This window comes from Arachis ipaensis, chromosome B8, assembly GCF_059453495.1.
Source record: "Arachis ipaensis isolate K30076 ecotype BB chromosome B8, ASM5945349v1, whole genome shotgun sequence".
In the NCBI taxonomy this organism is placed as follows: domain Eukaryota; kingdom Viridiplantae; phylum Streptophyta; class Magnoliopsida; order Fabales; family Fabaceae; genus Arachis; species Arachis ipaensis.
Window position 1 is genome coordinate 26882748 of NC_142443.1, and position 27852 is coordinate 26910599.

At 38.1% G+C, this 27852-nt stretch overlaps 1 non-coding gene across 1 annotated transcript; it reads right to left on the reverse strand.

Moving 5' to 3' along the window:
• Positions 1-19993: 19993 nt before the first annotated feature.
• On the reverse strand, positions 19994-20101 carry LOC148547505 (small nucleolar RNA R71). The gene has a single exon (XR_015897645.1). It is a non-coding gene; the product is annotated as a small nucleolar RNA R71 (small nucleolar RNA).
• Between the last annotated feature and the right edge of the window lie 7751 nt (positions 20102-27852).

The following is a 27852-nucleotide window of genomic DNA, read 5'->3' on the forward strand; positions in this document are numbered from 1 at the left end:
AAATCCGTCGGTAATTTCGTCGGTAATCAAAAATATGTCTGTAATAAAGACTAAATCCGTCTGTAAATCTGTCTGTATTAATTCATTTTCTAGTTGTGTTGATTGATTATATTGTTTCATTATTATTGTTGTTGTTGTTCTGTTTCTGCTCCTGCTTCTTCTGTTTCTACTTGATTTCATTGTTGTTTCATTGGTGATTCATTGTTGTTGTTGTTGTTGTTGTTGTTGTTGTTGTCTTGCTGCTGCTTTGTTTAATTAATAACTGTTGTTGCTTCTACTGGTGCTTCTGCTTGTGCTTCTGCTGGTGCTTCTACTTGTGCTTTTGCTGGTGCTTTGCATGATTTTAGGAAAGAAGGGATAGGGGCATTTTGGTCTGAAGGACGGTTTTAAAACAAACTGGAATCTTGGGGACCATTTTGTAGCGAAAAAAAGGCTGGGGACGAAATAAATTTCCGGCCTCTACGTTAGGGACCAAAATCATACTTATCCCATTAGTTTATGTATTTTTTTTTAGTTATTTTAAATAAGTTTTAAACTTAAGTTACCACCTGAGTTTGATGGGGATGTTAGAGTATAATTAGAATCAATTAGCATTATTTAACATATCTGAATATTTATTATAGAATATTACGTATTTATTATTTCGATTCTCTTAGCACTATAAATACCCTTCTATATTGTGTCATTCTACACAACTTGAATACACACAAACCTTTTCTCTAGTACTCTCTCTTATCCTTTCTAATGATAATAAATACAATTTAATTTAGTTAGCAGTTCATTATTTTATAGTCTTTTATATATATATAAACATGACAGAATAAAATTGTAAAAATAATCTTTTTATCACTTTGGATATTTTAACTCTTTTTCTTTTTTTTCTCTTTATGTGTAATTTTGTTTTGCGTTAACTTTGTTTATTTAATGATAAAATATATTCATGTTAATTCTATCATATAATAGTTTGTTTTCCTCCAATGTATTTTGATTTGTATAGTTACTATTGATCTTGCTATTTTTCGTTTTTTTTAATTGCTTTTTATTTTTTTATGACTTGATAATTTAAATAAAAAATCAAAGAAAGGAAAAAAACGATGACCAAAGATGAAGGCTAGAAGTCTAAAACAGCAACATTATTCTTCAGTATTATTACTATTAATATGAACTTTATTATTTCTTTTCTAACATTCTTTAATACGAGCTTCATTTCTTTTTATTATTATTATTATTATTATTATTATTATTATTATTATTATTATTATTATTATTATTATTATTATTATTATTATTTTCTTTTCTAATTATAAATCTCCTTATAATAATTCTTTTATAGAATATTTTTTTGGTCTAATAGATTTTTTCCCTATTTTTTGTCAAAAATAATTTATATTAGAAGAAAAAAAGAAGATACAAATTAAATTTTAAAATTTAAATTTAAATAAGATGTGCAAAGGGTAACTATTGAATTCATTTGGTAGATTTAAACTCTTTGTATTATCGTCATTGAAAATTTTAAATACTATTATAAAATTTTAGATATTTTTTATCTTATTGTTCTTAAATTATACATTATACCGTGTATTTGAAAAGTTTTATCTTTTTTGAAATAAGTGTGACATTATATACTTTTTTGGATACAAAGGGATAATGAAGTTAAAGTGAGTAACAAAATTGATTATATAATAAGATACAAATTTTTAGAATTTCTAGCATAATTGACAAATTTTTAGTTTCAAAAATAAATGTGTACTCTATTTTTTATTTTTTATTTGATTTTTTATAATTTTTTTTATTTTCTTAATTAATTATGATTGTAATAATTTATCACAAATTTGTATTTTGTAGAAAAAATCTATCAAACATAAAATTTAGAAGACTTAACCAAAAAATTTAAAAATGTTGATTAAGCACAAAATAAAAAATTATGAATGGTGCTTTAGTTATGTTGTAAAATACAAATTGGGGCTATTTAAAATTATTTTTTTACTATTAATATTAACTTAAATTATAATAAGGTAAAAAGTAAAAATTGTATATAATAATTTAATTTAATTATTTATACTACTAAAATTATTTTTTATTATATCTCATTCATTTTTATTCATTGGTGATCTTTAATTGTCTATTTTACATAAAAATTTGAATTGATTGAATTAATTTTTTTTCAATTAGTAATATAATTATTGTGATATTTGCTTTGTTTAGTAATTTTTTAATTTATTTAATTTAATTAATCATCTCTTCCTTATTTTATGCTAATTTAACTAATTAAAAATAATAAATTTCAGTTATTTTAATTCTTGCAACTTTTTATTATAATCATGTATTTCAATTAATGTATTAATACAATTTTAATATTTATATGTCATTAATAATATATATATATATATATAATATGTCTAATTGTAAAAAATTTACTCTTTCTTTATACGATTAGATTAGACATATTTATATTCAATTTATTTGATTACTTAATTGGAATTAATTATATTAAAAGATTATATTAAGATTAGGTTAAATTACACAGTTAGTCCCTACACTTTTACTGAAATTATAAATTGGTCTCTACAGTTTAAAAGTTTGTAATTGGATCCTTGAAGAAAATTAAAATTTGTGATTGGGTCCCCATTAACGTTTAGCGTGAATGGAAACGTTAAATGTTGTTATTTTACCAGAATGCCCTTACGAATCAATGTTCTAAAGAGTCAATTTGAAAGAGAAGATAACGATCTCTCATAACGTTCCTCCATTATCTGTATCCAGTTTCTTTGTTAGGGTTGAAAGATTTTTTCGAGCTGTGATGGACCCAAATCAGTTGTCCGAAGGAAGCTCAACATCCAGGAGTATGAACAAGAGAAGACATTGATGCTTCTGTGGGGAAGAGGTGGTGGTGCTCTCGTCGTCATCTATGAACAACCTAGGTAGGAGATTTGTTGCTTGTTGTAAATTACCAAAGTGTAATTTTTTTGAGTGGATTGATAGAGAGGAAGAGGTGATGGGAAAGGGGAGAAGGACTCACTACTTTTGTGGAGATCTGCTAACACTTCAAACCTCCAGTACTGGGATAAACCTAAATAAAAGATTTATATTCTGTCCCCGTAGAAGATGCAAGTTTTTTGAATGGATTGACGAAGAAGACAAGGCTGGGGCTCAATCTGAATGCACCCAACACAGAAATTAAATGCAGGGGAGCTCAAAACATGGTGGAGATTTTGTAAAGTTGGATGAATCTATGAATGCTGCACTAATAAAGGCACAAGAAAAAAAGATAGATAGATTAAATATAGAGATAGGACACATGGAAGCAATTGTAGGAAGATTGCATTCTGATTTTACATTGTTCCAACAACAAATTGGCATAATGGAGAGTGACATGAAGAAGAAGAAACAATTGCAGAAGATGATATTGAGTTGTGTGTTGGTGGTAATATTTGCAGTGTATTGGTTTAACTAAGTTTGATGAGTTAGGAGAAAAAGTGTATCTGCAGTGTATTTGAATAGTGTTTAGTGCTGAATGTAATCATCTTTTTTTTTTTATCAATGACAAGTAATTATGAAAAATTGTTTTCATTCATTTCATCCCTTTGCAGAAAGCTCTAGTAGACAAAATACAGAGTAAAGTAGTTAACATTCATATTAAATAATAGTCAAAGTGGTTGATGAGCGGATAATTTATACGCTTTTTGGCATTGTTTCTAGTATGTTTTTAGTAGAATCTAGTTACTTTTAGGGATGTTTTTATTAGTTTTTATGTTAAATTCACATTTCTGGACTTTACTATGAGTTTGTGTGTTTTTCTGTGATTTCAGGTATTTTCTGGCTGAAATTGAGGGACTTGAGCAAAAATCAGATTCAGAGGTTAAAGAAGGACTGCTGATGCTGTTGGATTCTGACCTCCCTGCACTCAAAGTGGATTTTCTAGAGCTACAGAACTCAAAATGGCGCGCTTCCAATTTCGTTGGAAAGTAAACATCCATGGCTTTCCAGCAATATATAATAGTCCATACTTTGGCCGAGTTTAGACGATGTAAAAGGGCATTGAACGCCAGTTCTACGCTGCTGTCTGGAGTTAAACGCCAGAAACACGTCACAAGCCAGAGTTGAACGCCAGAAATACGTTACAAACTGGCGTTCAACTCCAAGATTAACCTCTACACGTGTAACATTCAAGCTCAGCCCAAGCACACACCAAGTGGGCCCCGGAAGTGGATTTATGCATCAATTACTTACTTCTGTAAACCCTAGTAACTAGTTTATTATAAATAGGACTTTTTACTATTGTATTAGACATCTTTTGATCATTTTTAGATCTCTAGACCTCCATGGGAGGCTGGCCACTCGGCCATGCTTACCCTATGTTCACTTATGTATTTTCAACGGTAGAGTTTCTACACTCCATAGATTAAGGTGTGGAGCTCTGCTATTCCTCAAAGATTAATGCAAAGTACTACTGTTTTTCTATTCAATTCAACTTATTCCGCTTCTAAGATATTCATTCGCACTTCAACCTGAATGTGATGAACGTGACAACCATCATCATTCCCCCATGAACGTGTGCCTGACAACCACTTCCGTTCTACCTTAGATTGAATGAGTATCTCTTGGATCTCTTAATCAGAATCTTCGTGGTATAAGCTAGATTGATGGCGGCATTCATGAGAGTTCGGAAAGTCTAAACCTTGTCTGTGGTATTCCGAGTAGGACTCTGGGATTGAATGACTGTGACGAACTTCAAACTCGCGAGTGCTAGGCGTAGTGACAGACGCAAAAGGAGGGTGAATCCTATTCCAGTATGATCGAGAACCTCAGATGATTAGCCGTGGTGTGACAGAGCATCGGACCATTTTCACAAGAGGATGGGATGCAGCCATTGACAAGGGTGATGCCTCCAGACGATTAGCCATGCAGTGACAGCGCATCAGACCATTTTCTAGAGAGGATAAAAAGTAGCCATTGACAACGGTGATGTCCTTACATAAAGCCAGCCATGGAAAGGAGTAGGATTGATTGGATGAAGACAACAGGAAAGCAGAGGTTCAGAGGAACGAAAGCATCTCTATGCACTTATCTGAAATTCTCACCAATGATTTACATAAGTATTTCTATCCTTATTTTATTATTTATTTTCAAATACTCCATAACTATTTTATATCCGCCTGACTGAGATCTACAAGGTGACCATAGCTTGCTTCATACCAACAATCTCTGTGGGATCGACCCTTACTCACGTAAGGTTTATTACTTGGACGACCCAGTGCACTTGCTGGTTAGTTGTATCAAAGTTGTGAATGAAAAACAATTTATTAAGACGTGCGTACCAAGTTTTTGGCGCCGTTGCCTGAGATCACAATTTCGTGCACCAAGTTTTTGGCGCCGTTGCCGGGGATTGTTCGAGTTTGGACAACTGACGGTTCATCTTGTTGCTCAGATTAGGTAATTTTCTTTTTGTTTTATTTTCAAAAATTTTTCAAAAACCTTTCAAAAATTTCTCATCTGTTTTCGAAAAAAAATAATAATAAAAAATAAATCTTTTCAAAAATATATTTTTCTTCAGAATTTTTAAGAATGAATTCTAGAGTTTCATGAAGCATGTTGAAGCCTGGCTGGCTGTAAAGCCATGTCTAATTCTTTTGGATAGGGGCTTCCAACCATCAGCATAGAGGCAAGTTAATTGGAATGTCAGCCGTGGCATGTCTGAGTTACATACTAAAGCTTGGCTGGCTATTAAGCCATGCCTAACCCTCGGATTGGAGCTTTAGACTAAGAATACAAGATTCCTGGAATTCATATTAAAAAATTTTGAAATTCTTATTTTCTTTTTCCTATATGTTTTTTTCGAAAAAAAATATACAAAAATCCAAAAAAAAAAAATCATAAAAATCAAAAATATTTCATGTTTCTTGTTTGAGTCTTGAGTCAAGTTGAAAGTTTGGTGTCAATTGCATATTCATCTTGTATTTTTCGAAAAATTCATGCATTCGTAGTGTTCTTCATAATCTTCAAGTTGTTCTTGGTAAGTCTTCTTGTTTGATCTTGATGTTTTCATGTTTTGTGTCTTTTCTTGTTTTTCATATGCATTCTTGCATTCATAGTGTCTATACATGAAAAATTTTTAAGTTTGGTGTCTTGCACGTTTTCTTTACATTAAAAATTTTTCAAAAATAAATTTTTTATGTTCATCTTGACATTCAAAGTGTTCTTGGTGTTCATCTTGACATTCATAGCATTCTTGCATACATTCATTGTTTTGATCCAAAATTTTCATGCATTGAGTCTTTTTCATGTTTTTCCCTCTCATCATTAAAAATTCAAAAATAAAAAAAAATATCTTTCCCTTTTTCACTCATAAATTTCGAAAATTTGAGTTGACTTTTTCAAAACTTTTTAAAATCTAGTTGTTTTTATGAGTCAAATCAAATTTTCAATTTAAAAATCTTATCTTTTTCAAAATCTTTTTCAAAAATCAAATCTTTTTCATTTTTCTTATTTATTTTCGAAAATTTTTAAAATATTTTTCAAAAATCTTTTTCTTATCTTTATCTCCTAATTTTCAAAAATAACATCATCAATTAATGTTTTGATTCAAAAATTTCAAGTTTGTTACTTGCTTGTTAAGAAAGATTCAAACTTTGAGTTCTAGAATCATATCTTGTGATTTCTTGTGAATCAAGTCATTAATTGTGATTTTAAAAATCAAATCTTTTTCAAAACTAATTTCAATCATATCTTTTCAAAAATATCTCTTTATCTTATCTTTTTCAAAATTTGATTTTAAAATATCCTTTCTAACTTCTTATCTTCTTATCTTTTCAAAATTAATTTTCAAATTTGTTTCAACTAACTAACTAACTTTTTGTTTGTTTCTTATCTTTTTCAAAACTACCTAACTAACTTTCTCTCTCTCTAATTTTCGAAAATATCTTCCCTCTTTTTCAAAATTTCTTTTTAATTAACTAATTAATTTAATTGTTGATTTTAATTTTTGGAAAATTACTAACCTTTTTCAAAAACTATTTTCGAAAATCACTAACTCTTTTTCAAAAATAATTTTCGAAAATTCTCCTTCTCTCTCATCTCCTTCTATTTATTTATTCATCTACTAACACCTCTCTTCATCCCACGTCTCTGCTCTCCTTACCCTTGTGTTTCTTTCTTTACATTACATTCTTTTCTTCTTCTACTCACACAAGGGAACCTGATGAGCGGATATTTTATACGCTTTTTGGGGATAATTTCATATAGTTTTGAGTATATTTTAGTTAGTTTTTAGTCTATTTTCATTAGTTTTTAGGAAAAATTCATATTTCTGGACTTTACTATGAGTTGTGTGTTTTTTTGTAATTTCAGGTATTTTTCTGGCTGAAATTGAAGGAGCTGAGCAAAAATCTGATTCAGGCTGAAAAAGGACTGCTGATGCTGTTGGATTCTGACCTCCCTGCACTCAAAGTGGATTTTCTGGAGTTACAGAACTCGAAATGGCATGCTTTTAATTGCGTTGGAAAGTAGACATTCAGGGCTTTCCAGAAATATATAATAGTTCATACTTTGCCCAAGGATAGATGACGTAAACTGGCGTTCAACGCCAGTTCTCTGCCCAATTCTGGCGTCCAGCGCCCGAAAAGGATCAAAAGCTGGAGTTGAACGCCCAAACTGGCATAAAAACTGGCGTTCAACTCCACAAATGGCCTCTGCACATGAATTGCTTAAGTCTCAGCCCAGCACACACCAAGTGGGCCCCAGAAGTGGATCTCTGCATCATCCATCATAGTTTACTCATATTTTGTAACCCTAGGCTACTGTTTAGTATTTAAACAACTTTTAGAGACTTATTTTGCATCTCATGACATTTTAGATCTGAACTTTGTATTCTCTGACGGCATGAGTCTCTAAACCCCATTGTTGGGGGTGAGGAGCTCTGCTGTGTCTCGATGAATTAATGCAAGTATTTCTGTTTTCCATTCAAACACGCTTGTTCCTATCTAAGATGTTCATTCGCTCTTAACTGTGATGAAGGTGATGATCCGTGACATTCATCACCTTCCTCAAACCATGAACGTGTGCCTGACAACCACCTCCGTTCTATATCCGATTGAATGAGCATCTCTTAGATTCCTTAATCAGAATCTCCGTGGTATAAGCTAGAACTGATGGCGGCATTCATGAGAATCCGGAAAGTCTAAACCTTGTCTGTGGTATTCCGAGTAGGATTCAGGGATCGAATGACTGTGACGAGCTTCAAACTCGCGAGTGCTGGGCGTTAGTGACAGGCGCAAAAGGATGAAGAATCCTATTCCAGTATGATCGAGAACCGACAGATGATTAGCCGTGCTGTGACAGAGCATGTGAGCATATTCTTCACTGAGAGGATGGGATGTAGCCATTGACGATGGTGATCCCCTACATACAGCTTGCCATAGGAGGACGTGCGTGTGTGAACAAGAAGACAGAGGAAAGCAGAGATTCAGAAGACAAAGCATCTCCAAAACTCCAACATATTCTCCATTACTGCATAACAAGTAACCTTTAATTTATGCTCTCTTGGTTATTCGCAATTCAACTGATAAACATAATTGACTTCCTGACTAAGATTTACAAGGTAACCATAGATTGCTTCAAACCAACAATCTCCGTGGGATTCGACCCTTACTCACGTAAGGTATTACTTGGACGACCCAGTGCACTTGCTGGTTAGTGGTACGAGTTGTGAAAAGTGTGATTCATAATTCGTGCACCAAGTTTTTGGCGCCGTTGCCGGGGATTGTTCGTGTTTGAACAACTGACGGTTTATTTTGTTGCTTAGATTAGGAAAATTTTTCTTTTTGGTTTAGAGTCTCTTATTATTGTTCTTGGTTAAAAATATCCTTCTTTAAAACAAGTGTTACATTTTACTGCCCAATTGGCTAGAGCGTTAGTCTAAGCCTATGGTAGTTTGGTACACTCTTTTTAAAACCTTTTTCAAAAATAATATTTAATATTTTCTCTATTAAATTTTGTGCCAAACTTTAAGTTTGGTGTTTTCCTGTTGATTTTCCTTGATTTTCGAAAAATTTATTTTGGTTTTCAAAAAATTTTAAGTTTGGTGTTCTTCCTTCATGTTCTTGTGTTCTTGAGTTTTTCTTGTGTCTTGATCTTAAAATTTTTAAGTTTGGTGTTCCTTGGTGTTTTCCCTCCAAAATTTTCAAAAATAAGGAGCATTAGATCTAAAAATTTTAAATCCTGTGCTATCTTATTGTTTTTCTCTTTCCTCTTAAAAAAAATAAAAAATATCTTTTCTCTCTATTTTAAAAACAAATTTTCGAAATATATTTCAAAAAAAAATTCAGATTTTTATTTCAAAATTTAAAACCTTTTCAAAAATCATCATATCTTTTTCAAAATCTCCTAACCACTTTCTCTCTCCTCACTTTTTCGAAAATCTTTTACTCATTTTTATTTATTTTATTTTGATTTATTTTATTTTCAAAATAAATTAATAAATAAATAAATAAAAATATTTTTTCTATTTTACATCATCTCCCTTTCTCCATCATGGACCTAAGCGGAAATGAACAGTCCAGGAGGACTCTGGGGTCATATTCTAACCCCTCTACTGCTTCATATGGGAGTAGTATCTGCATACCCTCCATTGGAGTCAGTAGCTTTGAGTTGAATTCTCAGCTCATTATCATGGTGCAGCAAAGCTGCCAGTATTCCGGTCTTCCACAGGAAGAACCTACAGAGTTTCTGGCACAATTTTTACAAATTGCTGACACAGTACATGATAAGAAAATAGATCAGGATGTCTACAGACTATTACTGTTTCCATTTGCTGTAAAAGATCAAGCTAAGAGGTGGTTAAATAACCAACCTAAAGCCAGCATAAGGACATGGAAACAGCTGACAGAAAAATTCCTGAATCAGTATTTTCCTCCAAAAAGGATGACACAGCTAAGGCTAGACATCCAAGGCTTTAAACAAGGAGATAATGAATCTCTTTATGATGCCTGGGAGAGATACAGAGAGATGCTACGAAAATGCCCCTCTGAAATGTTTTCAGAGTGGGTTCAGTTAGACATCTTCTACTTTGGGCTTGCAGAAGGAGCTCAGATGTCTCTAGATTACTCAGCTGGTGGATCTATCCACATGAGAAAGACAATTGAAGAGGCTCAAGAGCTCATTGATACAGTTGCCAAGAATCAGCATCTGTACCTAAGCAGCAACCCTTCCATGAATGAAGAGGTTAAAACAGTAACTGCTGAACTCAGTCCTGTAAAACAAGCTGCTGAATTCAATCAGCAATTGGACTTTCTGACAAAGCAGCTAGCCGAATTCAAAGATAGACTACAAGAGACAAGGATGGCTAATATACATATGGATGAACAGTTTAGGCAAACAAAGCAGCAGCTGTCAAGACAAATAACAGAAGAATGCCAAGCAGTCCAATTAAGAAGTGGGAAAACATTAAATACCCCACCTCAAGGCAGCAAAAAGCCAAGAAATGAGCAAACCATCCAAAATTCACCTGAGGACAGTAAGAGCCCAGGGAAAAATAATTCTGACACTAAAACGCCAGAAAATTGGTGGAAGGCTGGCGCTGAACGCCCATACCATGCCCAAAACTGGCGTTCAATGCCAGAAACAAGGTAAAACTAGCGTTCAACACCAGAAATGGGCAAGGATCTGACGTTGAACGCCCAACTTGGGCAAGATCTGGCGCTGAACGCCCAAAATGGGCACAATTCTGGCGTTCAGACGCCAGGAACAGTCAAGGAGTTGGTGTCTAATGTCACTCCAGTTTCTAACTCTGGCACTCAATTGTCAGTGAGGGATCAGACACACACGAATGCTTATAACAACCCCTCTAAAAAGGCTTCTTCAACCACTTTTGTAGGCGATAAACCTGCAGCAACTAAGGTTGAAGAATATAAAGCCAAGATACCTTATCCTCAAAAACTCTGGAAAGAGGAGCAGGATAAGCAATTTGCTCGCTTTGCAGACTATCTCAGGACTCTTGAAATAAAGATTCCATTTGCAGAAGCACTTGAGCAAATACCTTCTTATGCCAAGTTCATGAAAGAGATCTTGAGTCATAAAAAGGATTGGAGAGAAACAGAAAGAGTTCTCCTTACTGAAGAATGCAGTGCAGTCATTCTGAAAAGCTTTCCTGAAAAGCTTAAAGACCCTGGGAGTTTTTTGATACCATGCATATTAGAAGGTAATTGCACCAAGACAGCTTTATGCGATCTTGGGGTAAGCATCAACTTAATACCTGCATCCACTATCAGAAAGCTTGGTTTAACTGAAGAAGTTAAACCAACCCGGATATGTCTTCAGCTCGCTGATGGCTCCACTAAATACCCATCAGGTGTGATTGAAGACATGATTGTCAAGGTTGGGCCATTCGCCTTTCCCACTGACTTTGTTATGCTGGAAATGGAGGAGCACAAGAGTGCTACTCTCATTCTAGGAAGACCCTTCCTAGCAACTGGACGATCCCTCATTGACGTCCAACAGGGGGAAATAACCCTGAGAGTCAATGATGATGAGTTTAAGTTGAACGCTGTTAAAGCCATGCAGCATCCAGACACATCAACAGACTGCATGAAAGTTGATCTTATTGACTCTTTGGTAGAAGAGATCAACATAGCTGAGAGTCTCGAATCAGAGTTGGAACATATCTTTAAAGATGTTCAGCCTGATTTGGAGGATTCAGAGGACATGAAAGAGCCTCTGAAAATTTTTTTGGAAGAGGAAAAACCTCCTAAACTCGAGCTCAAGCCACTACCACCATCCTTGAAATATGCATTTCTAGGAGAAGGTGACACTTTTCCAGTGGTCATAAGCTCTGCTTTAAATTCACAGGAAGAGGAAGTGCTTATTCAAGTGCTAAGGACACACAAGACAGCTCTTGGGTGGTCCATAGGTGACCTTAAGGGCATAAGCCCAGCTAGATGCATGCACAAAATCTTATTGGAGGATAATGCTAAACCAGTGGTTCAACCACAAAGGCGGCTAAATCCAGCCATCAAAGAAGTAGTGCAGAAAGAGGTCACCAAATTACTAGAGGCTGGCATTATTTATCCTATTTCTGATAGCCCCTGGGTGAGCCCTGTCCAAGTCGTCCCAAAAAAGGGAGGCATGACAGTGATTCATAATGAAAAAAATGAACTGGTTCCTACAAGAACAGTTACAGGGTGGCGCATGTGTATTGACTACAGAAGGCTCAATACAGCCACCAGAAAGGATCATTTTCCTTTACCATTCATAGACCAGATGCTAGAAAGACTAGCAGGTCATGAGTATTACTGCTTTTTGGATGGCTACTCAGGCTATAACCAGATTGCAGTGGATCCCCAGGATCAAGAGAAAACAGCATTCACATGTCCATCTGGAGTGTTTGCTTATAGAAGGATGCCATTCGGGCTGTGTAATGCGCCTGCAACCTTCCAGAGATGCATGCTCTCTATTTTCTCTGACATGGTGGAAAAATTTTTGGAAGTTTTCATGGATGACTTCTCAGTATATGGAGACTCATTCAGCTCCTGTCTTGATCACCTAAAACTTGTTCTGAAGAGATGCCAAGAGACCAACCTAGTTTTAAACTGGGAAAAATGTCACTTCATGGTGACTGAGGGGATTGTCCTTGGGCATAAAATCTCTAACAAGGGAATAGAGGTGGATCAAGCAAAAATAGAGGTAATTGAAAAATTACCACCACCTGCCAATGTTAAGGCAATCAGAAGCTTTCTGGGGCATGCAGGATTCTATAGGAGGTTTATAAAGGATTTTTCAAAAATCGCAAAACCTCTAAGCAATCTGCTAGCTGCTGACACGCCATTTGTGTTTGACACAGAGTGTCTGCAGGCGTTTGAAACGCTGAAAGCTAAGCTGGTCACAGCACCAGTCATTTCTGCACCAGACTGGACATTACCATTTGAGTTAATATGTGATGCCAGTGATCATGCCATTGGTGCAGTATTGGGACAGAGGCAGGACAAGCTTCCGCATGTCATTTATTATGCCAGTCATGTTCTAAATGATGCCCAAAAAAATTACACAACCACAGAAAAAGAATTACTTGCAGTGGTTTACGCCATTAACAAGTTCAGATCATACTTAGTTGGATCAAAAGTGATTGTGTACACTGACCATGCCGCTCTTAAATATCTACTCACAAAGCAGGATTCAAAACCCAGGCTCATCAGATGGGTATTGCTTCTGCAAGAGTTTGATATAGAAATAAGAGACAGAAAAGGGACAGAGAACCAAGTGGCTGATCATCTGTCCCGGATAGAGCCAGCGGAAGGGACGTCCCTCCCCTTTCTTGAGATCTCTGAGACGTTTCCTGATGAGCATCTATTTGCCATTCAGGAAGCACCATGATTTGCCGATATTGCAAACTATAAAGCTGCAAGGTTCATACCCAAGGAGTACAACAGGATACAAAAGAAGAAATTAATTACTGATGCAAAGTATTACTTGTGGGATGAACCTTATCTCTTTAAGAGATGTGCAGACGGAATAATCCGTAGGTGCGTGCCTAGAGAAGAAGCACAGAGGATCCTGTGGCATTGCCATGGATCTCAATACGGAGGCCATTTCGGAGGTGAGCGAACAGCCACCAAGGTCCTCCAATGTGGCTTCTATTGGCCCACACTATATAAAGATTCCCGAGAGTTTGTACGTAATTGTGATAGTTGCTAAAGAGCTGGTAATCTGCCTCATGGTTACGCCATGCCTCAACAAGGAATCTTGGAAATTGAGTTGTTTGACATATGGGGAATTGACTTCATAGGACCTTTCCCACCATCATACTCAAACACTTATATTCTGGTGGCAATTGACTATGTATCAAAATGGGTTGAGGCTATTTCCACACCCACCAATGATACTAAAACAGTGCTGAAGTTCCTCCAGAAATATATCTTTAGCAGGTTTGGTGTCCCTAGAGTACTAATCAGTGATTGGGGCACTCACTTCTGCAAAAAACAGCTTTACTCTGCCATGGTTCGGTATGGAATTCGCCACAAGGTGGCCACTCCATATCATCCACAAACCAATGGGCAAGCTGAAGTCTCTAACAGATAATTAAAGAGAATCCTGGAACGGACAGTAAATACCCGTAGAAAGGATTGGGTACAGAGCTTGGATGATGCTCTGTGGGCTTAGAGGACAGCATTCAAGACCCCCATAGGGACATCTCCATACCAACTCGTGTATGGTAAGGCATGTCACCTGCCCGTGGAACTGGAACATAAGGCCTACTGGGCAACCAGATTCCTAAACTTTGATGCCAAATTAGCAAGAGAAAAATGATTGCTTCAGCTAAATGAGCTAGAGGAATTCAGATTCACAGCTTTCGAGAATGCCAAGCTTTATAAAGAAAAATCAAAAAAATGGCATGACAGAAAGCTGTCATCTAGAATCTTTGAACCAGGACAGAAGGTCCTGTTGTTTAACTCTAGACTCAGGCTATTCCCCGGGAAACTAAAATCCCGGTGGAGGGGACCATACGTGATTACAAGTGTATCACCATATGGTTATGTGGAGCTTCAGGATATTGATTCTGATAAGAAGTTCATTGTCAATGGACAGAGAATCAAGCATTATCTTGAAGGCAACATTGAGCAAGAATGCTCAAGGCTGAAGCTAGATTAAAAGCTCAGCAAGGTCCAGCTAAAGACAATAAAGAAGCGCTTGCTGGGAGGCAACCCAGCCATGGGGCAACAATCCTCTAAGCATTTTGCCCTATTTCTATTTTTATTTTTATTTGTTTATATGGAGTTCATTGACAACAAGGTAAATAATCATTTACAGAAGATCTCGGCACACAAAATAGAGAAAAAGAGCTCACTGGCAAGAAAACGCCAGTAAAAGTATATTTTGGGCGTTCAACGCCCAAAATGGGCATCCACTGGGCGTTGAACGCCAGTAATGGTAGCAATCTGGGCGTTCAACACCAGAAAGGGGCACCCACTGGGCGTTGAACGCCAGTAATGGCAGCAGCTGGGCGTTGAACGCCCAGGAGAGCAGCAGTTGGGCGCTGAACGCCCAAAACAGGCAGTGTTTGGGCGTTCAAACGCCAGAAAGGCAGGGAGGAGCCAAATTCATTTTTCCACACGTATTTCCATTTTAATTTCAAATTTTATGTTTCAATGCATGATTTTTACATGAACATGTTAAGAACCCTGATTTCTAAAATCCTTAATTTCTAAAAATCCCTCTTTCCAAATTCAATCCAACTCTTTTCAAATCTTTTCTGAAAACAAATCTATCTTTTTCACTCTAAAATCTTTTTAACTAATCCATATCTTTTTCAAATCTCCATATTATCTTTTTCAAAATTCAGATTTATCTTTTTCAAAAATCTATCATATCTTTTCAAAATTAAACTATATCTTCTATCTTATCTTTTTCAACTCAATCTTTTTATCTTATCTTTCCAAATTTTTCGAAAACCCACCCCCCCATCCCTTTAAATTTGGGTTCGGCCTCCCTCCTCCTCCATCAACAATTGCACCTAGCTCTCCCTCTACCCCTCTCCTTTCTTTTCTTTTGCTTGAGGACAAGCAAACCTCTAAGTTTGGTGTGTTTATCCGAGATCACTAAGATCATGGCTCCTAAAGGAAAACAACCCACTCCAAGAGGCAAGAAAGAGAGCGTTCCAAAACCACTTTGGAATCAAGGGAAGTTCTTATCTAAAGAACATTCAGACCATTATCTTAAAGTAATGGGTCTGAGATCAGTGATCCCGGAAGTTAGATTCGATCTGAAAGAAGATGAATATCCGGAGATCCAGGAGCAAATTCGAATCAGGAACTGGGAAGTCCTAGCTAATCCTGAAACGAAAGTGGGAAGAAACATGGTCCAGGAGTTCTATGCTAACATGTGGCAGACTGACAAGCAAAAACTATCTGGAACTGCCTTCTATGAATTTCGAACCATGGTCAGAGAAAAGATTGTTCATACCACCCCTGACAAGATCAGAGAGATCTTAAAGCTACCCCACCTAAAGGATGATCCAGACTCCTTCAACAGGAGGATGATGAGAGCAGACATTGACCTGGATAAGATTCTAGAGGACATATGTATCCCTGGAGCCAGGTGGACCACCAACACAAAGGGTGTCCCAAATCAACTCAAGAGAGAGGATCTCAAACCAGTCGCCAGAGGATGGCTGGACTTCATTGGGCGTTCTCTGTTGTCCACTAGCAACCGTTCTGAAGTCACAGTTAAAAGAGCAGTGATGATCCATTGCATCATGATGGGAAAGGAAGTGGAGGTTCATCAGCTGATTTCAGCTGAACTCTACAAAATTGCTAACAAAAATTCTAAAGAGGCCAGGTTGGCTTATCCAAGCGTGGTTTCTCTGCTCTGCAAGGACGCTGGAGTGAGGATGGGAATAACTGAGTATATCTCAATTGAGAAGCCAATCACCAAGGCATCAATGGAAAAACAACAAGCACAGGATGATCCCATCAAGAAGAGAGCACAGGAATTCCTCCCAGAGATCCCTCAATCTGAATACTGGGAGTATCTTGAGACGTCTGTTACCAAGATACGGGAAGCTATGGAGCAAATAATAAAAGAACAGAAGGAACACAGTCAAATGCTGACCTATATGTTTAAAGAACAAGAGGAGCAAGGGCGTGACTTAAGGGAATTGAAGCGCCAAAAGTCTTCTCTTGTAGGACCGAGCACCCCAAGGATCAGAGGAACCCCCGTTCCCCCAGAATAAAGGTTGTTAATTTCCAATTTCTGCCTTAACTCTGTGACAGTGTCCTTATAAAAGTTTACCTTAGGAGTCATATAGTAGTAATTAGTATTTATTTTGATTTTATCTCCAATTAAGCTATAGTTTATTTTTCTCATCATCAGCAAACATGAATAAAGTAGTAGATCTTTTGAATAAGAGGCAATAAAATTTCGAGTTTTAATAAGAGAAATTCTAATTAGTTAAATGTGGTGGCAATGCTTTCTGTCTTCTGAATGAATACTTGAACAGTGCATATGTCTTTTGAATTTGTTGTTTAAGATTGTTAAATATGTTGGCTCTTGAAAGAATGATGAGCATGAGACATGTTATTGATAATCTGAAAAATCATAAAAATGATTCTTGAAGCAAGAAAAAGCAGCAAAGAACAAAGCTTGCAGAAAAAAAATATATATATATATATTAGAAAGAAAAAGAAAAAGCAAGCAGAAAAAGTCAAAAGCTCTTAAAACCAAGAGGCAAGAGCAAAAAGCCAATAACCCTTAAAACCAAAAGGCAAGGGCAAATAAAAAGGATCCCAAGGCTTTGAGCATCAGTGGATAGGAGGGCCAAGAAGGAATAAAATCCTGGCCTAAGCGGCTAAACCAAGCTGTCCCTAACCATGTGCTTGTGGCGTGAAGGTGTCAAGTGAAAACTTGAGACTGAGCGGTTAAAGTCAAGGTCCAAGCAAAAGGAAGAGTGTGCTTAAGAACTCTGGACACCTCTAGCTGGGGACTTTAGCAAAGCTAAGTCACAATCTGAAAAGGTTCACCCAGTTATGTGTCTGTGGCATTTATGTATCCGGTGGTAATACTGGAAAACAAAGTGCTTAGGGCCACGGCCAAGACTCATAAAATAGCTGTGTTCAAGAATCATCACACTGAAATAGGAGAATCAATAACACTATCTGAATTCTAAGTTCCTATAGATGCCAATCACTCTGAGCTTCAATGGATAAAGTGAGATGCCAAAACTGTTCAGAAGCAAAAAGCTACTAGTCCCGCTCGTCTAATTAGAATCTGAGCTTCACTCAAAAACTCTGAGATATTATTACTTCTCAACCTATTAGTCTTCTATTTTATTTGTCTAGTTGCTTGAAGACAAGCAACAGTCTAAGTTTGGTGTTGTGATGAGCGGATATTTTATACGCTTTTTGGGGATAATTTCATATAGTTTTGAGTATGTTTTAGTTAGTTTTTAGTCTATTTTCATTAGTTTTTAGGAAAAATTCATATTTCTGGACTTTACTATGAGTTGTGTGTTTTTCTGTAATTTCAGGTATCTTTCTGGCTGAAATTGAAGGAGCTGAGCAAAAATCTGATTCAGGCTGAAAAAGGACTGCTGATGCTGTTGGATTCTGACCTCCCTGCACTCAAAGTGGATTTTCTGGAGCTACAGAACTCGAAATGGCATGCTTTCAATTGCGTTGGAAAGTAGACATCCAGGGCTTTCTAACAATATATAATAGTCCATAATTTGCACAAGGATAGATAACGTAAACTGGCGTTCAACGCCAGTTCTCTGCCCAATTCTGGCGTCCAGCGCCAGAAAAGGATCAAAAGCTGGAGTTGAACGCCCAAACTGGCATAAAAACTGGCGTTCAACTCCACAAATGGCCTCTGCACGTGAATTGCTTAAGTCTCAACCCAGCACACACCAAGTGGGCCCCAGAAGTGGATCTCTGCATCATCCATCATAGTTTACTCATATTTTGTAACCCTAGGCTACTAGTTTAGTATTTAACAACTTTTAGAGACTTATTTTTCATCTCATGACATTTTAGATCTGAACTTTGTATTCTCTGACGGCATGAGTCTCTAAACCCCATTGTTGGGGGTGAGGAGCTCTGCTGTGTCTCGATGAATTAATGCAAGTATTTCTGTTTTCCATTCAAACACGCTTGTTCCTATCTAAGATGTTCATTCGCTCTTAACTGTGATGAAGGTGATGATCCGTGACATTCATCACCTTCCTCAAACCATGAACGTGTGCCTGACAACCACCTCCGTTCTATATCCGATTGAATGAGTATCTCTTAGATTCCTTAATCAGAATCTCCGTGGTATAAGCTAGAACTGATGGCGGCATTCATGAGAATCCGGAAAGTCTAAACCTTGTCTGTGGTATTCCGAGTAGGATTCAGGGATCGAATGACTGTGACGAGCTTCAAACTCGCGAGTGCTGGGCGTTAGTGACAGGCGCAAAAGGATGAAGAATCCTATTCCAGTATGATCGAGAACCGACAGATGATTAGCCGTGCTGTGACAGAGCATGTGAGCATATTCTTCACTGAGAGGATGGGATGTAGCCATTGACGACGGTGATCCCCTACATACAGCTTGCCATAGGAGGACGTGCATGTGTGAACAAGAAGACAGAGGAAAGCAGAGATTCAGAAGACAAAGCATCTCCAAAACTCCAACATATTCTCCATTACTGCATAACAAGTAACCTTTAATTTATGCTCTCTTGGTTATTCGCAATTCAACTGATAAACATAATTGACTTCCTGACTAAGATTTCCAAGGTAACCATAGATTGCTTCAAACCAACAATCTCCGTGGGATTCGACCCTTACTCACGTAAGGTATTACTTGGACGACCCAGTGCACTTGCTGGTTAGTGGTACGAGTTGTGAAAAGTGTGATTCATAATTCGTGCACCAGAACCTCTATACTGTGGTAAAAAGGATCCCTATTATTATTTTTCTGTTCTCTCTTTTTCATATGAGCAGGAACAAGGACAAGAACATTCTTGTTGAAGCAGATCCAGAACCTGAAAAGGACTCTGAAGAGGAAACTAAGAGAAGCTAAATTACAACAATCCAGCAAGCACCTTTCAGAAATTTTCGAACAAGAAGAGGAGATGGCAGCCAAAAATAATAATAATGCAAGGAGGATGCTTGGTGACTTTACTGCACCTAATTCCAATTTATATGGAAGAAGCATCTCCATTCCTGCCATTGGAGCAAACAATTTTGAGCTGAAACCTCAATTAGTTTCTCTGATGCAGCAGAACTGCAAGTTTCATGGACTTCCATCTGAAGATCCTTTTCAGTTCTTAACTGAATTCTTGCAGATATGTGATACTGTTAAGACTAATGGAGTAGATCATGAAGTCTACAGGCTCATGCTTTTCCCTTTTGCTGTGAGAGACAGAGCTAGAATATGGTTAGACTCTCAACCTAAGGATAGCTTGAACTCTTGGGATAAGCTGGTCAAGGCTTTCTTAGCCAAGTTCTTTCCTCCTCAAAAGCTGAGTAAGCTTAGAGTGGATGTTCAGACCTTCAGACAGAAAGAAGGTGAATCCCTCTATGAAACTTGGGAGAGATACAAAGAACTGACCAAAAAGTGTCCTTCTGACATGCTTTCAGAATGGACCATCCTGGATATATTCTATGATGGTCTATCCGAATTGGCTAAAATGTCATTGGATACTTCTGCAGGTAGATCCATTCACTTAAAGAAAACGCCTGCAGAAGCTCAAGAACTCATTGACATGGTTGCTAATAACCAGTTCATGTACACTTCTGAGAGGAATCTTGTGAGTAATGGGACGCCTATGAAGAAGGGAGTTCTTGAAATTGATACTCTGAATGCCATATTGGCTCAGAATAAAATATTAACTCAGCAAGTCAATATGATTTCTCAGAGTCTGAATGGATTGCAAGCTGCATCCAACAGGACTCAAGAGGCATCTTCTGAAGAAGAAGCTTATGATCCTGAGAATCCTGCAATAGCAGAGGTGAATTACATGGGTGAACCATATGGAAACACCTATAATCCCTCATGGAGAAATCACCCAAATCTCTCATGGAAGGATTAACAAAAGCCTCAACAAGGCTTTAATAATGGTGGAAGAAATAGGTTTAACAATAGTAAATCTTTTCCATCATCCACTCAGCAACAGACAGAGAACTCTGAACAAAATACCTCTAATTTAGCAAACTTAGTCTCTGATCTATCTAAGGCCACTATAAGTTTCATGAATGAAACAAGATCCTCCATTAGAAATTTGGAGGTACAAGTGGGCCAGCTGAGTAAAAGGATCACTGAAATCCCTCCTAGTACTCTCCCAAGCAATACAGAAGAAAATTCAAAAGGAGAGTGCAAGGCCATTGACATAGTCAACACGGCCGAACCTGGAGAGGAAGGGGAGGATATAAATCCCAGTGAGAAAGACCTCCTGGGACGTCCAGTGATCAATAAGGAGTTTCCCTCTGAAGAACCAAAGGAATCTGAGACTCATCTAGAGACCATAGAGATTCCATTGAACCTCCTTATGCCCTTCATAAGCTCTGACGAGCATTCATCTTCTGAAGAGAATGAGGATGTTACTGAAGAGCAAGTTACCAAGTACCTTGGTGCAATCATGAAGCTGAATGCCAAATTATTTGGTATTGAGACTTGGGAAGATAAACCTCCCTTGTTCACCAATGAACTAAGTGATCTGGATCAACTAACATTGCCTCAGAAGAAACAAGATCCTGGAAAGTTTGTAATACCTTGTACCATAGGCAACATGATCTTTGAAAAGGCTCTGTGTGACCTTGGTTCAGGGATACACCTCATGCCCCTCTCTGTAATAGAGAAACTGGGAATCTTTGGGGTGCAAGCTACTAAAATCTCATTAGAGATGGCAGACAATTCAAGAAAACAGGCTTATGGACAAGTAGAGGACGTGTTAGTAAAGGTTGAAGGCCTTTACATCCCTGCTGATTTCATAATCCTTGATACTGGGAAGGATGAGGATGAATCCATCATCCTTGGAAGACCTTTCCTAGCCACAGCAAGAGCTGTGATTGATGTTGACAGAGGTGAATTAGTCTTTCAATTGAATGAGGACTCCCTTGTGTTTACAACTCAAGGTTACCCTTCTGTAAACATGGAAAAGAGGCACAGTAAGCTTCTCTCAAAACAGAGTCAACCAGAGCCCCCACAGTCAAACTCTAAGTTTGGTGTTGGGAGGCCACAACCAAACTCTAAGTTTGGTGTTGAACTCACATATCCAAACTCTAAGTTTGGTGTTGGAAAGTCTCAACAATGCTCTGAACATTTATGAGGCTCCATGAAAGCCCACTGTCAAGCTATTGACATTAAAGAAGCGCTTGTTGGGAGGTAACCCAATTTTTATTTATCTAATTTTATTTTTCTTGTTCTTTCATGTTTTATTAGGTTCATGATCATGTGGAGTCACAAAATAAATATAAAAATTGAAAACGGAATCAAAAACAGCAGAAGAAAAATCACACCCTGGAGGAAGACCTTAGTGGTGTTAAACGCCAGTAAGAAGCATCTGGCTGGCGTTCAACGCCAGAACAGAGCATGGTTCTGGCGCTGAACGCCCAAAATGGGCAGCATCTGGGCGTTTGAATGCCAGAATTGTACTCTGGAGAAGAGCTGGCGCTGAACGCCCAGAACAAGCATGGTTCTGGCGTTTAACGCCAGAAATGGGCAACAAATGGGCGTTCAACGCCCAGAACAAGCACCAATCTGGCGCTGAACGCCCAGAGTTGTGTGCAAGGGCATTTTGCATGCCTAATTTGGTGCAAGGTTGTAAATCCTTGAACACCTCCCCCACCTACTTCCACTCACTTCTTCTCACCCCTCTTTCACACAATCCCATAAACACTCTTCCCCAAAACTCTTCACCAATCGCCTCAATCTCTCTTCCCTATAACCACTTCACCACTCACATCCATCCACTCTTCCCCATAAACCTACCTCATAAACTCCACCTACCTTCAAAATTCAAAATCAATTTTCCACCCAAAACCCACCCTTATGGCCGAATGTTACCCCCCTCCCTTCCCTATATATAACCCTCCATTCTTCCTCATTTTCACACAACACAACCCTCTCTTCTCTTCTTGGCCGAATACACCCATCCCCCCTCTCCTCCATATTTTCTTCTTCTTCTTCATCTATTCTTTCTTCTCTTGCTCGAGGGCGAGCAAAATTCTAAGTTTGGTGTGGTAAAAGCATAAGCTTTTTATTTTTCCATTACCATTGATGGCACCCAAGACCGGAGAATCCTCTAGAAAAGGGAAAGGGAAGACAAAAGCTTCCACCTCCGAGTCATGGGAGATGGAAAGATTCATCTCCAAAGCTCATCAAGACCACTTCTATGATGTTGTGGTAAAGAAGAAGGTGATCCCCGAGGTCCCTTTCAAGCTCAAGAAGAATGAGTATCCGGAAATCCGACATGAAATCCAAAGAAGAGGTTGGGAAGTTCTAACAAACCCCATCCAACAAGTCGGCATCCTAATGGTTCAAGAGTTCTATGCCAATGCATGGATCACTAGGAACCATAATCAAAGTAAGAACCCAAACCCAAAGAATTATATTACAATGGTTCGGAGGAAATACTTAGATTTTAGTCCGGAAAATGTGAGGTTGGCGTTTAACTTGCCTATGATGCAAGGAGATGCACGCCCCTACACTAGAAGGGTCAACTTTAATCAAAGGTTGGACCAAGTCTTGACTCCAAAGGCAAGCCGGTTCAATTAAGAAGACTGGACCTCAAGCCTGTGGCTAGAGGATGGTTGGAGTTCATCCAACGCTCCATCATCCCCACTAGCAACCGATCTGAAGTTACTGTGGATCGGGCCATCATGATTCATAGCATCATGATTGGAGAAGAAGTAGAAGTCCATGAAGTCATCTCCCTTGAATTCTACAAAATAGCCGAAAAGCCCTCTCCTGGGGCAAGGCTAGCTTTTCCTTATCTTATTTGCCATCTATGTTACTCAGCTGGAGCTTTCATAGAAGGAGACATTCCCATTGAGGAAGAGAAGCCCATCACTAAGAAAAGGATGGAGCAAGCAAGAGAGCCCATTCATGGATCTCAAGAGACGCATGAAGCTCATCACCATGAGATCCCGGAGATGCCTCAAATGCATTTTCCTCTACAAAACTATTGGGAGCAAATCAACACCTCCCTAGGAGAATTAAGTTCCAACATGGGACAACTAAGGGTGGAACATCAAGAGCACTCCATCATCCTTCATGAAATAAGAGAAGATCAAAAAGCAATGAGGGAGGAGCAACAAAGACAAGGAAGAGACATAGGAGAGCTCAAGGACATCATTGGTTCCTCAAGAAGGAAACGCCACCATCACTAAGGTGGACTCATTCCTTGTTCTTACATTCTCTGTTTTTCGTTTTCTCTATGTTAAGTGCTTATCCATGTTTGTGTCTTCATTACATGATCATTAGTATTTAGTAACTTTGTCTTAAAGTTATGAATGTCCTATGAATCCATCACCTCTCTTAAATGAAAACTGTTTTAATTCAAAAGAACAAGAAGTACATGAGTTTCGAATTTATCCTTGAACTTAGTTTAATTATATTGATGTGGTGACAATGCTTTTTGTTTTCTGAATGAATGCTTGAACAATGCATATATCTTTTGAAGTTTTTGTTTAAGAATGTTAAATATGTTGGCTCTTGAAAGAATGATGATAAGGAGACATGTTATTTGATAATCTGAAAAATCATAAAAATGATTCTTGAAGCAAGAAAAAGCAGCAAAGAACAAAGCTTGCAGAAAAAAATAGCTAAAAAATAGAAAGAAAAAAAAAGAGAGAAAAAGCAAGCAGAAAAAGCCAAAAGCTCTTAAAACCAAGAGGCAAGAGCAAAAAGCCAATAACCCTTAAAACCAAAAGGCAAGGGTAAATAAAAAGGATCCCAAGGCTTTGAGCATCAGTGGATAGGAGGGCCTAAAGGAATAAAATCCTGGCCTAAGCGGCTAAACCAAGCTGTCCCTAACTATGTGCTTGTGGCGTGAAGGTGTCAAGTGAAAACTTGAGACTAAGCGGTTAAAGTCAAGGTCCAAAGCAAAAGAAGACTGTGCTTAAGAACCCTGGACACCTCTAATTGGGGACTTTAGCAAAGCTGAGTCACAATCTGAAAAGGTTCACCCAATTATGTGTCTGTGGCATTTATGTATCCGGTGGTAATACTGGAAAACAAAATGCTTAGGGCCACGGCCAAGACTCATAAAATAGTTGTGTTCAAGAATCATCATACTGAACTAGGAGAATCAATAACACTATCTGAACTCTGAGTTCCTATAGATGCCAATCATTCTGAACTTCAATGGATAAAGTGAGATGCCAAAACTATTCAAGAGGCAAAAAGCTACAAGTCCCGCTCATTTAATTGGAGCTATGTTTCATTGATAGTTTGAAATTTATAGTATATTCTATTCTTTTTATCCTATTTGATTTTCAGTTGCTTGGGGACAAGCAACAATTTAAGTTTGGTGTTGTGATGAATGGATAATTTATACGCTTTTTGGCATTGTTTCTAGTATGTTTTTAGTAGAATCTAGTTACTTTTAGGGATGTTTTTATTAGTTTTTATGTTAAATTCACATTTCTGGACTTTACTATAAGTTTGTGTGTTTTTCTGTGATTTCAGGTATTTTCTGGCTGAAATTGAGGGACTTGAGCAAAAATCAGATTCAGAGGTTGAAGAAGGACTGCTGATGCTGTTGGATTCTGACCTCCCTGCACTCAAAGTGGATTTTCTGGAGCTACAGAACTCAAAATGGCACGCTTCCAATTTCGTTGAAAAGTCGACATCCAGGGCTTTCTAGCAATATATAATAGTCTATACTTTGGCCGAGCTTAGATGATGTAAAAGGGCATTGAACGCCAGTTCTACGCTGATGTCTGGAGTTAAACGCCAGAAACACGTCACAAGCCAAAGTTGAACGCCAGAAATACGTTACAAACTGGCGTTCAACTCCAAGATTGACTCTACACGTGTAACATTCAAGCTCAGCCCAAGCACACACCAAGTGGGCCCCGAAAGTGGATTTATGCATCAATTACTTACGTCTGTAAACCCTAGTAACTAGTTTATTATAAATAGGACTTTTTACTATTGTATTAGACATCTTTTAATCATTTTTAGATCTTTAGACCTCCATGGGAGGATGGCCACTCGGCCATGCTTACCCTATGTTCACTTATGTATTTTCAACGGTAGAGTTTCTACACTCCATAGATTAAGGTGTGGAGCTCTGCTGTTCCTCAAAGATTAATGCAAAGTACTACTGTTTTTCTATTCAATTCAACTTATTCTGCTTCTAAGATATTCATTCGCACTTCAACCTGAATGTGATGAACGTGACAACCATCATCATTCCCCCACGAACGCGTGCCTGACAACCACTTCCATTCCACCTTAGATTGAATGAGTATCTCTTGGATCTCTTAATCAGAATCTTCGTGGTATAAGCTAGATTGATGGCGGCATTCATGAGAGTTCGGAAAGTCTAAACCTTGTCTGTGGTATTCTGAGTAGGACTCTGGGATTGAATGACTGTGACGAACTTCAAACTCGCGAGTGCTGGGCGTAGTGACAGACGCAAAAGGAGGGTGAATCATATTCCAGTATGATCGAGAACCTCAGATGATTAGCCGTGCTGTGACAGAGCATCGGACCATTTTCACAAGAGGATGGGATGCAGCCATTGACAAGGGTGATGCCTCCAGACAATTAGCCATGCAGTGACAGCGCATCGGACCATTTTCCAGAGAGGATAAAAAGTAGCCATTGACAACGGTGATATCCTTACATAAAGCCAGCCATAGAAAGGAGTAGGATTGATTGGATGAAGACAGCAGCAAAGCAGAGGTTCAGAGGAATGAAAGCATCTCTATGCACTTATCTGAAATTCTCACCAATGATTTACATAAGTATTTCTATCCTTATTTTATTATTTATTTTTGAATACTCTATAACTATTTTATATCCGCCTGACTGAGATTTACAAGGTGACCATAGCTTGCTTCATACCAACAATCTCCGTGGGATCGACCCTTACTCACGTAAGGTTTATTACTTGGACGGCCCAGTACACTTGCTGGTTAGTTGTATCGAAGTTGTGAATGAAAAATAATTTATTAAGACGTGCGTACCAAGTTTTTGGCGCCGTTGTCTGAGATCACAATTTCGTGCACCAGTGGTCCCTCCAATACAGCAAGCCACATGCCAGATATAACAAAAGCAACAAAACAAAACAAGCATCCTAAATAGTGTTCGACAAAAGTGGTTCATAAGCCACTGAAAGTACATGGACATAGGATATAATAAAGTTCACAGCCACAGCCAAAAAACTAATACTACTAAGTCATAATTACTTTAAAAAACTAGAGTAAACTACCATTTCTACACACGAAAGTTGAAAACGCTGACATATCTACCCATAGAAAAAGAAAATTACCATTTGTATCCATGAAATATGAGTTCCATATAACAAAATTATCCAAACACTAAAAAATCACATAAAATCCCCAAATTACCCTTATCATCATCTGCATCATCCACCCCTCCTTCTCTCCTTCCCTGTCTTGCCTTTGCCTGAGCCAAACTCTGAGTTCAAAGGCACCACTATCTCATTTCCTTTATCACTACCATCACCACCACCGCCGCCACTATACCTCCATCATCATCTTCTTCACATAAAGCAGCAGCAACAACAACAACAACAACAACAACAACAATAACAACAACAACAACAACAACAACAACAACAACAACAATAGAAAAAGCAAAGAGAAAAACAGTTCTTCCTCCCTCACTGAACAACGTCGACGACGATGGTGGCAGTGACACCCACCGGCGCCGTCGCCCTCTCCTCCTTCTCCGATCTCTTGCGCGCTCTCTTCTTTCCAAACCAGCAACAACGACAGTGACAGAATCAATCAATGGCGGCAACAGTTCCCTCTTCCTTGGTTCCGGCTCACATCTCCTCTTCGGACTCCCTCAACAACGGCAACGATAATACGATAGCGACAGTGAGTCCCCACGTTGCCAGTGCGGTCTCCCTCCCCCTCCTCTTCTCTTCTTCTTCCTCGGGTGGGAGTATGTGTAATGTCTCTGTGTGTGAGTTTTGGAGGGAAAGGGGGTGGTGACTGGGTGAAGAGGGTTAGGTTTAGAAAGGTGGCTGGGTGAAGGGGGTGGTGGTGGGATTTCATATTAGAAAGGGAAAGAGGGGTGGTGGCTGGGTGAAGAGGGTTAAAGTTAGAAAGGTGACTGGGTGAAGGAGGTGGTGGTAGGATTTGAGATTAGAAAGGAAAAGAGGGTGGTGGCTGGGTGAAGAGGGTT